The sequence below is a fragment of the Podarcis gaigeae genome (genome assembly GCF_964106915.1).
Source record: "Podarcis gaigeae genome assembly, chromosome: 9".
Lineage (NCBI taxonomy): Eukaryota > Metazoa > Chordata > Lepidosauria > Squamata > Lacertidae > Podarcis > Podarcis gaigeae.
The window spans coordinates 62,589,363-62,602,573 of NC_139685.1; the positions used below are offsets into that span (position 1 = coordinate 62,589,363).

Here is a 13,211-nt window from a genome sequence, read left to right on the forward strand (position 1 = left end):
CTTAGTCTAGCCAGATCTGGCTTGTGCCTCCCCTCTATATTTAAATGGAACAACTCCTCAGTAACGTTAAAACTACTTCTGTTATCTTCTACTGGCCGTCTGCCTTGTTATAGCCTGGGGATGGAAAGATGGTTCAAATTTCACAATCAATAATGGCTCAAAAAGTTGTACATATTGCAGACATGGAAAAACTTACTCAACATCTGTGTGTGATGAGGAGAACTGCAGAGCCTGGGAATTATATGGTCATTTGGTGGGCCTTTATGACGTGACTTAATAACCTCTAAAGTAACATGGCTAGGTCCACACTAAGATGCTGTATCAACACACTCCTTTGCCCTCCTTTTGAAGGGTGGGGCAGGCACAATCATTTGTGCATTTCAGGTCCTGAATGATGGGACTGGGCAAGGAAGTGGGCACTCCTTCAAGTAGGCTGGGTCTGCTAATGCCAGTGCATGCAACAGCATGTCCTTGAAGAGGGAGGTGGGGTCTGCCTAGTCAGCTCGCGATCTGATCCAGGTGCAGGCACCTTGCCAGTAAAAGGCAGGGTGGGGGCTGTTTTAGATGGCTCTCCCTCCTCTGCTACAATGTCTGGACTAAGCAAGGTTGGAATCCATCCAAGCAAACTACTCAGCCCCTCTATTGAGAACATCAGTCTCAGTATTGCTTGGTCCCTCCCCATCAACCATCTCAACACCTTTATCCCATTTCTCCTCCCGCTCTGACCAGACCTGAAATGATGTCTCTACAGGGCTCATGACACAGGCAAATGGTTGATGACAGTGAGCATGACTCAGAGCCCAGTGCCAACTGCGAACTAAATCGCTCTTTTCGATTGACACACTGACCCAACCAAAGCACAACAGGAAGTAGGAATATGATTTCAACCTTAGTTATATATATCTAAGGTTGAAATATATATATATATATATATATATATATATATATATATATATGCAGGTTTTGGTGTCCTCGGGTGTCTTCCCGTGTAAAAGTTGGGGTGTCTAGGCGACGTTTCGACGAGGTCTCACTCGTCATCTTCAGGCTGGTGCTTTCGGCTTCTTGTTACTGGAACAGAGCGGGATCTCAATGTTTGAGTTCCTATAAATACTGTAGAGGGGGTGTGGTGTCTAGCTTCCAATGTTCTGGGCAGAGAGGAAGTTCCCAGGCTAGTGTGCCTTTTCTTCTTTTGTTCCTTAATTACTTGAGAGATACCTTGAGTGATTTCTTGAGTGATATCCTGAGTACCACTTAGGTGGGTCATTAGGTGTGGATTAGTTGCTAAAGTCTTTGTGTCTTGACCTCTTGAACTTTGTGAAGAGTTTTCCTGAGAAGATGGCTGTATTGCACTTAGTTGTGCTTTGGCTTGGCTTCGTGTATAGGGGCGAGCTGTGGTTTTGTGGCTTGTGTCAGCCAGATCTGTGTAGGGATTGCAGGGGGGTGCAGCATCCGGAGGTGCCACCATGGATTGGCTACTGTATGGTGTCAGTAATTCATCTGTGGAGAGGGTCTGGGTTTGGGTCTGGTGTGGTTGATTGGTGTTGGCGTTCTGTGTGCCTCTGGATCTGGTGTCAGTTTTTGTGGGGAGGGCTAATTTCCAGATGTCTGGCAAGCGGGATGTGTCGTCACGCTTGTTCATGTTGTGAGGGTGTTTCTCTATCTCGATGGCTTCCATGATTATTCTCTTGTGGTGATGTTCCGTGTTAAAGAGCAATTTGGAATCTGCAAAATTAATTTCGTGTCCTGTTTCTTTCATGTGTTGGAAAAGAGAGGAAGTTTTTTCTTCTTTTTTGACGGCATTCTTGTGTTCTGCGATACGTGCATTTATTCGTCTGTTTGTTTGTCCAATGTACGTGGCTGGGCAGACTTTGCAGGGTATTTCATAGATCCCTTGGTTTTCCAACTGGATTTTATCCTTGGGGTTTCTGAGGATATTGGCTATTTTTTGGTTGGTGCAAAAGGCTGTTTTGATATTGTGTTTATGGAGGATTTTGCTAATTTTATCTGTAGTGCCCTTGATATAAGGAAGGAGGGCCATGCCATTGTTTTCTTCTGTGTCTTGGTTTTTGGGGGGTGTTTCCTTTTGGATTAGCTTCGTAATCCTGTTTTGCTGGTATCACCAGGACACCAAAACCTGCATTCCTGTACCCGTGAAAATCTACGAAAGCATATATATATATATATATATGGAGGTTTTGGTGTCCTCGGGTGTCTTCCCGTGTAAAAGTTGGGGTGTCTAGGCGACGTTTCGACGAGGTCTCACTCGTCATCTTCAGGCTGGTGCTTTCGGCTTCTTGTTACTGGAACAGAGCGGGATCTCAATGTTTGAGTTCCTATAAATACTGTAGAGGGGGTGTGGTGTCTAGCCTCCAATGTTCTGGGCAGAGAGGAAGTTCCCAGGCTAGTGTGCCTTTTCTTCTTTTGTTCCTTAATTACTTGAGAGATACCTTGAGTGATTTCTTGAGTGATATCCTGAGTACCACTTAGGTGGGTCATTAGGTGTGGATTAGTTGCTAAAGTCTTTGTGTCTTGACCTCTTGAACTTTGTGAAGAGTTTTCCTGAGAAGATGGCTGTATTGCACTTAGTTGTGCTTTGGCTTGGCTTCGTGTATAGGGGCGAGCTGTGGTTTTGTGGCTTGTGTCAGCCAGATCTGTGTAGGGATTGCAGGGGGGTGCAGCATCCGGAGGTGCCACCATGGATTGGCTACTGGATGGTGTCAGTAATTCATCTGTGGAGAGGGTCTGGGTTTGGGTCTGGTGTGGTTGATTGGTGTTGGCGTTCTGTGTGCCTCTGGATCTGGTGTCAGTTTTTGTGGGGAGGGCTAATTTCCAGATGTCTGGCAAGCGGGATGTGTCGTCACGCTTGTTCATGTTGTGAGGGTGTTTCTCTATCTCGATGGCTTCCATGATTATTCTCTTGTGGTGATGTTCCGTGTTAAAGAGCAATTTGGAATCTGCAAAATTAATTTCGTGTCCTGTTTCTTTCATGTGTTGGAAATTAATTTTGCAGATTCCAAATTGCTCTTTAACACGGAACATCACCACAAGAGAATAATCATGGAAGCCATCGAGATAGAGAAACACCCTCACAACATGAACAAGCGTGACGACACATCCCGCTTGCCAGACATCTGGAAATTAGCCCTCCCCACAAAAACTGACACCAGATCCAGAGGCACACAGAACGCCAACACCAATCAACCACACCAGACCCAAACCCAGACCCTCTCCACAGATGAATTACTGACACCATCCAGTAGCCAATCCATGGTGGCACCTCCGGATGCTGCACCCCCCTGCAATCCCTACACAGATCTGGCTGACACAAGCCACAAAACCACAGCTCGCCCCTATACACGAAGCCAAGCCAAAGCACAACTAAGTGCAATACAGCCATCTTCTCAGGAAAACTCTTCACAAAGTTCAAGAGGTCAAGACACAAAGACTTTAGCAACTAATCCACACCTAATGACCCACCTAAGTGGTACTCAGGATATCACTCAAGAAATCACTCAAGGTATCTCTCAAGTAATTAAGGAACAAAAGAAGAAAAGGCACACTAGCCTGGGAACTTCCTCTCTGCCCAGAACATTGGAGGCTAGACACCACACCCCCTCTACAGTATTTATAGGAACTCAAACATTGAGATCCCGCTCTGTTCCAGTAACAAGAAGCCGAAAGCACCAGCCTGAAGATGACGAGTGAGACCTCGTCGAAACGTCGCCTAGACACCCCAACTTTTACACGGGAAGACACCCGAGGACACCAAAACCTGCATTCCTGTACCCGTGAAAATCTACGAAAGCATATATATATATATATATATATATCTTTGTGCACACTTCTTACACCTAAAAACAGAGGAAAGAAAACATAATTCCCTCTGATAAATTAAAGAAAGATAACAGTGACTAATATGACATATAGCAATAGTCCTTGGATGTGCAAATGACTGCACACAAACACACAAGGCAGAGGCAGAGGCAAAGCTAGTAATATTCACTTCATCAAAATGTAGTAAGTATATTTAAGCTGAGACTCAATGGAAAGGTTGTCTGTATTAAAATTCCACTGATGCATCTCTAACATCTAATCAACTTGGAAAGTGTAAGGTCAGTAAAATGTATGATTCTGGGCCATGCCAATGATGTCATTGCTCATGCTCAACAATGATGGGCTCATTCTCTTTCCAGGGCCTGGTGTTGAATTTATATGTTATTGTAGTGCTCTGGTCCAGGAAATACTAATGCATTCAGTTTCTCATATTTGTCATACTGAAGGGCACAAAATGGGAACACTTATTATTAATTAAAAAAAATTGATGCTTACTGTTAGGAAATTGGAACATTTAGTAGTGTGTTGCTCTTCAAGTTTCAAATCTAACTTGTATGAGCAGCAGCTTAAAATTTCCTATCCCCACCCCAAGTTGTCCTCATATGAATTTCTTCTCTCTGTTTCCCCGTTATGCTGTTTTCTAGCCTAGCTAGGATGTTCCAGACAACTCTGCCACAGAGCCTGATAACAGGACTCTATCTGTCTATCATCTATCTATCATCTGTCTAAATTACATTATGTTATGTTAGGAACAACCTGAAACCTGAGAGTTAGTAGCCACTGATAACTTATCATTCATGAATTTGTCTACTCCTCTTTTAAATTATTCAGTGCATTAGGCCAAGGGGCTGGATATGTATTTGAAAGGGCCTTATTGTTGAGATGAGCCCAAATGGATGCACTGAAGGAAGTCCTTAGTAATGATCAAATGCAGTTGCCAGTGTTGGTTACAAGTTTCCTTGGAATGATCTTGCAAGCACGGAAGGAAGTGCTTTCTATTCTTACACCACTAATGAAAGCCATTGGGGTTCTGCCTATTTATTTTGGAAGTCACCCTGAGTTCTACTGTATTTTTTATTTGTCATAATACAAATGTGGTTCCCCACTGATACCTACCCTGGCAGCTTGTTGTTAGAAATGAAGTGATATGATAATTAGCAATTTGAGCTTATAAATCCATCTGTTTTTTTCATGAAGTCTTTCATCTCTCTCTCTCCCTTTCTCTTTCTTTCTCTTTGGTACTTTTTTTTTTTTGTACATCATCCAAATTGTGCCTATGCAGGGAGTTGAAATGTTTCCTGCCATACCCTTTCTTATGGATGCCAAATTTTGTTACAAATGTGTACAAGCCTTTTTCAGAAAACATGTCAAATAAGCTCTTCACTCAGATTCAGTATTCCAAAAGATGTCTGCGTTCTGTTTCCAATAGCCCACTAATAATTCACCTTAGGCTCTTTATACTTGAGGCACTTCTATGCCTATGGGGAACACAGATAAAGCAAAGGCTAGCACAAATGATGTATGTGATTTAAGGATTGAGATGCTGGAAGGTTAAACAATCCAGCTGTGAACATTCACACTCAGTACTTCATGCATTCAAAAATTCCACAGCATTGTACCAGGAAAAAGACCAGCATGCACATTTATAAATGACCTTTGGGTATTAAAATTCAAGGAAAGCCTGGGAAATTTTTTATGTTCTTCTCAAAGCATGAAGAAACAGGAACCTCTTTGTAACTAAGAATGGCCCTAGTAGTTTAATTCTGTCCTGTTTCAGTTTCACTGGTGCTCAACCATTCTGTCCCATCTTGTGTAGGTTTTTTAAAAGAATGTACAAAAAGTCAGCATTTAAATTTTAGGCACTTTGTAGACATTTTCAGCATAGCTGAAATTCATTTTCAACATAATACATAATTTATTTTTCTATCTACACAATTTTTGCACACTGAAAGTGCATTGCAGACTTCAAAGTGTGTAATACAACTGGGAGCTGGATTTTGGTTCACAAGCTTCTGATGAGGTTGGTCCACTACTCTACCCCAAGAAAAACCCACACACATGAAAGTAACCCACCACAGAAAGAACCTCAGCCATCCCACATCCAAGAAGCAAGATAGCTGTGGAAATAAACTGGATTGATTGACTTTAACTACATATAACTTGCTTGATTCAACAGACACTATCTGAGTTGACATTTCCTGTTCTGTTTTTCATGAGATAAAAATGCTGCTGCTTTTCACCTCAATTGCTTTTTGTCTCCCAAAGAACCTGAACTAAAATGGCTTCTGGTCTATATTTAAGAGTGGCACAAATCTTATCTATCTTATCCTTATCACACCACCACCAGCAGCTGACTAAACCTCAGGTATTCGTACCCTTTGAAAGAGTTTTTTGGAACTTTTCAGTGTACTGTTCAGCTCTATACAAAAGTGCCCCCATCAGCCTATTTCTTCTCCATATCACTTTTGCATGTAATATAGTCCAGTATTTACTATTTCCACTTTAATCTGCAAACCTCTGTTTTAGAATTTGGATTTAAATTCATATTCAATATGCATTTTCAAACAGCATTCCTACATACATTTTTCCAAGTACACATTTTAAAATGCATTGTGAGATATTAACTGTGCCACTGCATTCACGAAGTGTGAAACCTGGCAGATAATGTAAGTTCCCACTTGCATATTAGTCTTGGAGGTCTATATCGGGTCAATTTATATTAGAATGTGCAGGGATATAATTCCTCAAGCATGCTTAGTAGATCACAGATAAATGGATTAAATTGCCTCACTGACAACAATTGGAGTAATTGTCCTTCGGAATATCTGATAGCCTGAGCTTTGAAATCTGCAGCAAAGGCTTTGCTCACAGTCAAGCCTACAATTGTGGCTTCTGGTACAAGCATGCAACACATGCCCTTCTCAGTCACAGCGCCTCCATTGTGGAACTACATACCACTGGAGATATGCGCCTCCACCTCACTGACAGCTTTCAGGCATCTACTGAAGATTCATATTCTCTGACAGGCATTTGGGGATGCGACCTTATGAATCTGCTGCAGGATTTTGTATTTTGTCAAGAGCATTTTTCATGATTTTATAGTTTGTCTGTCTGTTTGTTTGTTTGCTTGTTTTTGATGCCATGCAGAATGTACTTTTAATTGGACTGTTTTGTACCAGGTTGAAGGCTGGGGGGGGGGGGGAACATGTAACAAATGAATGACATACCATACATACACATTCCATGCAACCCACTCTACACTTATTCACACACAGCCAATTTGTTGCCGTCTCATATCTGCTTCTAGAGTTACAATTTACAATAAAGAAGAGCCCCCTTCATGTGCTTCACTGATGTGCAAAGCCAGCACATGAGTGGGGAAAATGAACATATGCAAACTAAGCTATGTACCCTTTGTTATCCTTGTTGCCCTCCATGAGCTGTAACTCAAACCTCTGAAGGAGGGAGCTTCCGATATGCATGGAGGCACCCTGCACAATTTAGAATTGACCAGGATTCTAAATTGTGTAGGAACACAGACAACTCCCTTCTTCCAAAGTTGACCCTCATGGAAGAGGGGGACAGGGATATCAGGAATGTGTGTTTGTGAATACATGAAGAAGGCACATTCTTGCCAAATGAACCTGTATCATTATTATTATTTTTGCTATCATTGTCATCCTCAATAATATTTCTTTAGGTGACTAGAAAAGAAGAACTGAAGTCCAGCAGCTTCTGGTTCTGATTCCATGACAGGACACTTCCTTCCACTGTGTTCTTCCTCAGGGAATCCCATTCATGCTAAGTTTTGCTTATGTTCCTAAGAAAAATCACCCCAACTGGTTTGAACTGATGGGGTAACAGCAGGAGCTTGTAGAATTGCAGAAAGGGCAAAGGAATAGGGAGTCTGATGTGACTTACATCCTCAAATTCTTCCTTCTTGGTTAAAAACCCAAGCAAGTAGACATTACTTTGTGACTGTTTAGGGGCCAATAGGTGTCATATAGATGTTCTCATAAATAATATAAAACGGCTGTTGATTTTTCTGTGCACTAATTTAGGGATCTCTCACACCCTTCCTTTCTGAACATGTGAAAAGAAGCAAAGAGTTTCAGCCATATCAATTACCTCATTAACTGAACATTGCTTAAAAATTAATATTCATTTTACTCTATACACAAATGAGTCAAATCAAAGTAACTTGGGAAATAACAGTATAAAGGCACATCAATATTGATTTTACAAGAAACACATGACTGGTTCAATTAACCAACCACAACAGTTTCAGCACAGATTACTAGATTTTCATTTAATATTCAAGGGAATTGAAAAATTATTTTCTTCTTTTAAAAAAATAATTATCCTAATGCAACAACTACAATAACCTTTTTATCCATATCCTAGGGGGGCACAGTTCTGCTTAGAATTAAATACAGGTTTTTAGTCAAACGACCAATCACATAGAGGACTAATGCACACCTCCAATGCAGGGAAGTTTAATTCTACACACTTTCCTTTCACATGGTTGATGACACTTGTCAGCAGAGATAGGTGGTACAGTTCAACCATGTCCATATTGATACCATACATTTAAAGCACTATGGAACTTTAAACAGGCATGATTGCCCACCAAAGAATTCTGGGAGCTGTAAGTAGTTAAGGGTGCCAAGAGTTGTTAGTAGAGCCCTATTCCCACGCCTGAGCTACAACGGGAAGAGGGATTGATTGTTACACGTCTCTGGGTATAATCTTGCCAACACTTTCCAGTGTGCAAGCCCTGCCTATTTTATGTTGTTGTCTGGATGCAGTTTCTCAATGTCAATCAAAATGTAATTTGAAGAAACTCAGATGCACATTCATTAACTCACCATACCACACCGACAACCCTGCTTTTTCATTGTGCTTCAACAATTTCTGGAGTCAACCTGCCTATCTGATAGAGTGGCCACCTACACATTGTCAAAAGAGAACAAAGACGTCAGCAAAAAGAGGATGTAGATTTGCATACACACAGGGACAAATAATTGCTATAATTTATATAGAAATGCAATGCATAGTGGGGAAGACTTCAAGGTTGCTGGTGCGCCTTTTTATGTTTTTTTATTATTATTATTTCAAAAAATCTTTTAATCCTACATGTTCCAGACAACCCTTCAAATAAAGGTGTGTTTTCTTTAAGCAGTTCAGCTTTCATTCATCCTTAGTCAAAGGAGATTTCCTGCAAAAGTATATGACTCGGATCACACAGAGATGAAATCCAGACCACAATCAGCAAAGTGTTTATGTTTTCTGTCAGCTACTGCCATAAGCAGATGACACTTTGTACAATGGGCAGATATGGCTCACAGAGAAGTGACAAGATTTTACTACATTTTGGAAGGAAAGCTGTGAATGAGTCGCTGTGCCATGCAGTCAATGAAAAAGAATGGAGGCCGCTGAGGTGATAACAGTGTCAGATGTGAGGGAATGAAAGTTTCGAGGTCAGAATCTCCTTCACACTCCCCATTATATAAGTGGACCCTTTGCACAGATTTCCATGCCTTCATCTCAATTGGCTGGCAGGACAAGAAGGCACTTTAAAAACCACGTTGTTTCTTACTCTCTCAGCAGAAAGCATTAATCAGTGTGATGAACTGATTAACATCTGCACTCTGAATCTTTGATTAATAATTTAATCAGGGTTGCACCCTGCAAAAGGGTATTCAGTATCAGTGGCAGCCTTTGTAAACAATCAATGTGTACCTCTTTATGCAGACAATGCTGTTAAAGTGTTTGTCCCCAACAGCAAATTATGCATCTATGCTACTTAGTTAAGACTGAGAACCACTAACCACAATCAAATGGCCTCCACTGAGCACCTGTATTGAGGCACTGTGGTTTTTTTTATTCTGCTAATTCATCCATTGATTAAAAGCAATACAGTTAATTGATTCAAAGAACTCTAATCACTTGGCAGCCCTATCCCTACTCCCTCTTTTCTCCAAGGAATGTAACAAATTTTCATGACCGAGAAAGCCTTTAATGTCTGTGAGTGAGATCTTGGCACCGTGCGAGGCCACAGGAGGGTTGGCACACCAGGACATCATGTCCATACTCCATGGCCCTGGAACAAGCTGAAAGAAATATTATTTGAATAATGCAAGAGCCTTGCATTTTTAGACTCTACACTTACATCTTGTATAGTTCAGAAGAGATTTTTGTGGTGACATAGCAACACATAAAAGGCATTTCACCTTTGGTGGAATTATATTTTTCACTAAAGAAAAATGTGAAGTGGTCCCATGGGGTTATCCTGAGAACAATAAATACTGTGACCATGTCCATTCTGAAGATGGACACACTGCCTCATAAGCTACTTTCCTCCCATGTAGGTGCAACAAGAGTACCGGATTTTTAGATCTCTCGTGATGCATACACTCCTTTTCTCGTGCCCAGTATCATCTCTGCAACAAGAGATTTCAATAGCAGCCAAGAGAAACATGTGATATGTTACCCTATTTTATATTATTAATTATACTTAAGAACAGAAATTTGCATTTACAGTTTCTGGAGTTAAACATTTCTATGACTTTTATATATGTAATTACATTGTTTTCAAAAGTGAACGGTGGACCAAGTAGGAAGAAATGGTTGATATAGGAACCAGAAGATTGGCTTTCCCACAAACCTTTCCTATCCAAGCTTTTTAGCAGTATCCATATTCTTTGGCAAAACTGTGCTGAACTGCTCAGTTGAACGACCCTTTTGTTTTGATTTAAACATAAAAGGAACAGGTTGTTTATTTTAGGTGGGATTCACCTCATGAATGCCATCAGCTGAAGCTTCTGTTTGTGTAACAGGGTTTTCCTCCTTCCCCTTCCCCTGTTCCCCCTGAAATTTACTCAGGGACATCTAGAGAGAAATTTTGTACTGATGTATTTCCTAATATTTGTATCTCACTTTTCTTTCATCATGGAATCCAAGGCAGTATACATGTGGTTTCTGGGAGGTTACCCATCCATGAGACCCAGACCTGCTTAGCTTCAACAAACTGACTGCCTCACATGCCTCCAAACCAAACAGCTTATGGGGTTGGGTGTTTTTTTCCATACACTTTACCTAAGATAAATACACGCATAACAGCCATGTGTCCTACTGTGTATTTGAAGGGCTCTCAGATGAGAGTCCTCTGCTTGAAGGGCTGTTTGACCAAGTCCAGCAAAGAGAAAGAAGACTTAGGAAGGGAGAAAAGTTGCCAGTCAAGGGTTAGAGCCTGGAAAGCAGACAAATAATCTGGTCATAGTTTGCCTAAATATGGTGATATGCATTTCTCTTCATAAATAATTGATATAATTTGAATTTGCATCTGTACCTCTTTTTTAGTGATGTGTAAGTGGCCATCATGAAAGAGGCCAGTCATTTCCACATTGTCGCTTCGTTACATTTCCTTTGCTCTCCCTTCCCCTGAATGCAGGATGAGTATCCTCGTGGTTAGGCCAGGTTGCTTGTCCTTTGTTAAGTGTGGTTCACATACTTCTCTCCCCGCCCTCATTACTTAGGAAGATTTATTGTATCAGTAATTTAGAACCCCTGACCTAATTAGAATAATTAAGTATTATGAGCTCAGTTCTACCACTGTTTGTCAAGCAATTTTGCCTCTTTAAGCAATTGTGCTGAAATCAGCAGCTCGTCTTGCAGGATATTAACTGAACTTAGTAGCTAACGTGAGGACAGCTCATTATTTGCTGGTCATCTGTATTCTGCATCGAGCTATACAGAGGCAATAAAGGTAATCCCCTCCCAAGAGATCCAAACTACTACAGAACTGCAATGCATTAGATATCAGTGCCAGTCTAGTTCAAAACATATTTACTGCAGCTCTGGCCGACATCTCATTTAATTAGATTGTGTCATGTAGAATTGATCGGTTTGGCAAGTGCAGAGCAATGCAAAAGTGCATAATACTGTAAGAAAATTGTACTCACAGATCACATTAACCTTTTTCATGTTCAACTAATAAATAGGGTTATTTTCTCAGCTGGTGAAAAGTGGCACTTAAAACATGGTTTTAACTTTCTTGCAAAGAGACTAGGTGGGGAGATCCTGTCCTCATTGTTACATACTGACAAGGAAACAAGGAAACACAATGGCTGGAAAGGTGGCCATTCAGCTTGCCAAGGAGGGCCCATAACTACCTGTTGTGGTTGTAGCTCTGTGGCAGACATTCAAATGCTAGGCAAATGCTTTGCAGAGAGAAGAACCCCATGCTAAATAACTAGCATTTCATTAGAAGAAATGAGGGCAAGCTAAGAGCCCAAGAAGAGCCTTGGTGGATCAAACCAAACACCCCATTAGTCCTGCATTAGTCACAGTGGAAACTGTGCCTCTACGAAGCCCACATGCAGGACCTGAGTGCGATAGCACTCTCCCACTTCTGATCCTAAGCAACTAGTATTCAGATCTATTTTCTTAGACTGTGGGATGTTCCTGCCACTCAGGGTAGACTCAAGTTTGCGAACATGGTACCCTCCATATGTTTAATGAAGGGTAAGTGCATCAATGGTTAATGGTCACCATAGCTTTATGGGACCATCATGTTCAAAAGCAGCATGCCACTGAGGACCAGTTGCTTGGGAGCAACAGTAGGTGAAGGCTACTTTTGCCTTCATGAAATGACCTGCCTGTGAGTTCTGAATGATCGCTGTGGAAAACTACATACAGTGATACCTCGGGTTAAGTACTTAATTATTTCTGGAGGTCCGTTCTTAACCTGAAACTGTTCTTAACCTGAAGCACCACTTTAGCTAATGGGGCCACCTGCTGCTGCTGCCGCGCTGCCAGAGCACGATTTCTGTTCTTATCCTGAAGCAAAGTTCTTAACCTGAAGCACTATTTCTGGATTAGCGGAGTCCGTAACCTGAAACGTATGTAACCTGAAGCATATGTAACCCGAGGTACCACCGTAAGGAGTAAGATTAGCCTTCGGTTTTAATGTGTTTGGGAAGCACATTGTCAATTCGTGATAAGGATTTTACCACACCTTCTCTTCCCTGGACCAGGTGTAAAATAAAGCTGCCAGTGGCTACTAGTTACAGTGGCTGTGTTCTACCTCCATTGTCAGGGACAGTATGCCTCTGGGAATCATGTGGGGATAGTGCTGTTGTGCTCAGGAACTGCTTTCCATGGGCATATGGACTAGATGGGCCATTAGCCTGATGTTCTTATTTAGTCCTCTTCTTATGCAGTTCATCACATAGTTAAACAATGGAAGTCACTGCAACAAGATGTAATGGTAGCCACCAAGTTGGGTGGCTTTAAAAGAGGATTAGACAAATTCATGAAGCATTGGCTATATATTAAGTTCTGTATTGGAGGCAGTATGCTGGGGAGCACAAGTG

The 13,211-nt window shown here is 41.4% G+C and overlaps 1 protein-coding gene across 7 annotated transcripts in view; it reads right to left on the reverse strand.

Moving 5' to 3' along the window:
• GRID2 (glutamate ionotropic receptor delta type subunit 2) overlaps nucleotides 1-13,211 on the reverse strand; it is an 835,972-nt gene that overhangs the window by 547,023 nt on the left and 275,738 nt on the right. The window lies entirely within an intron of this gene.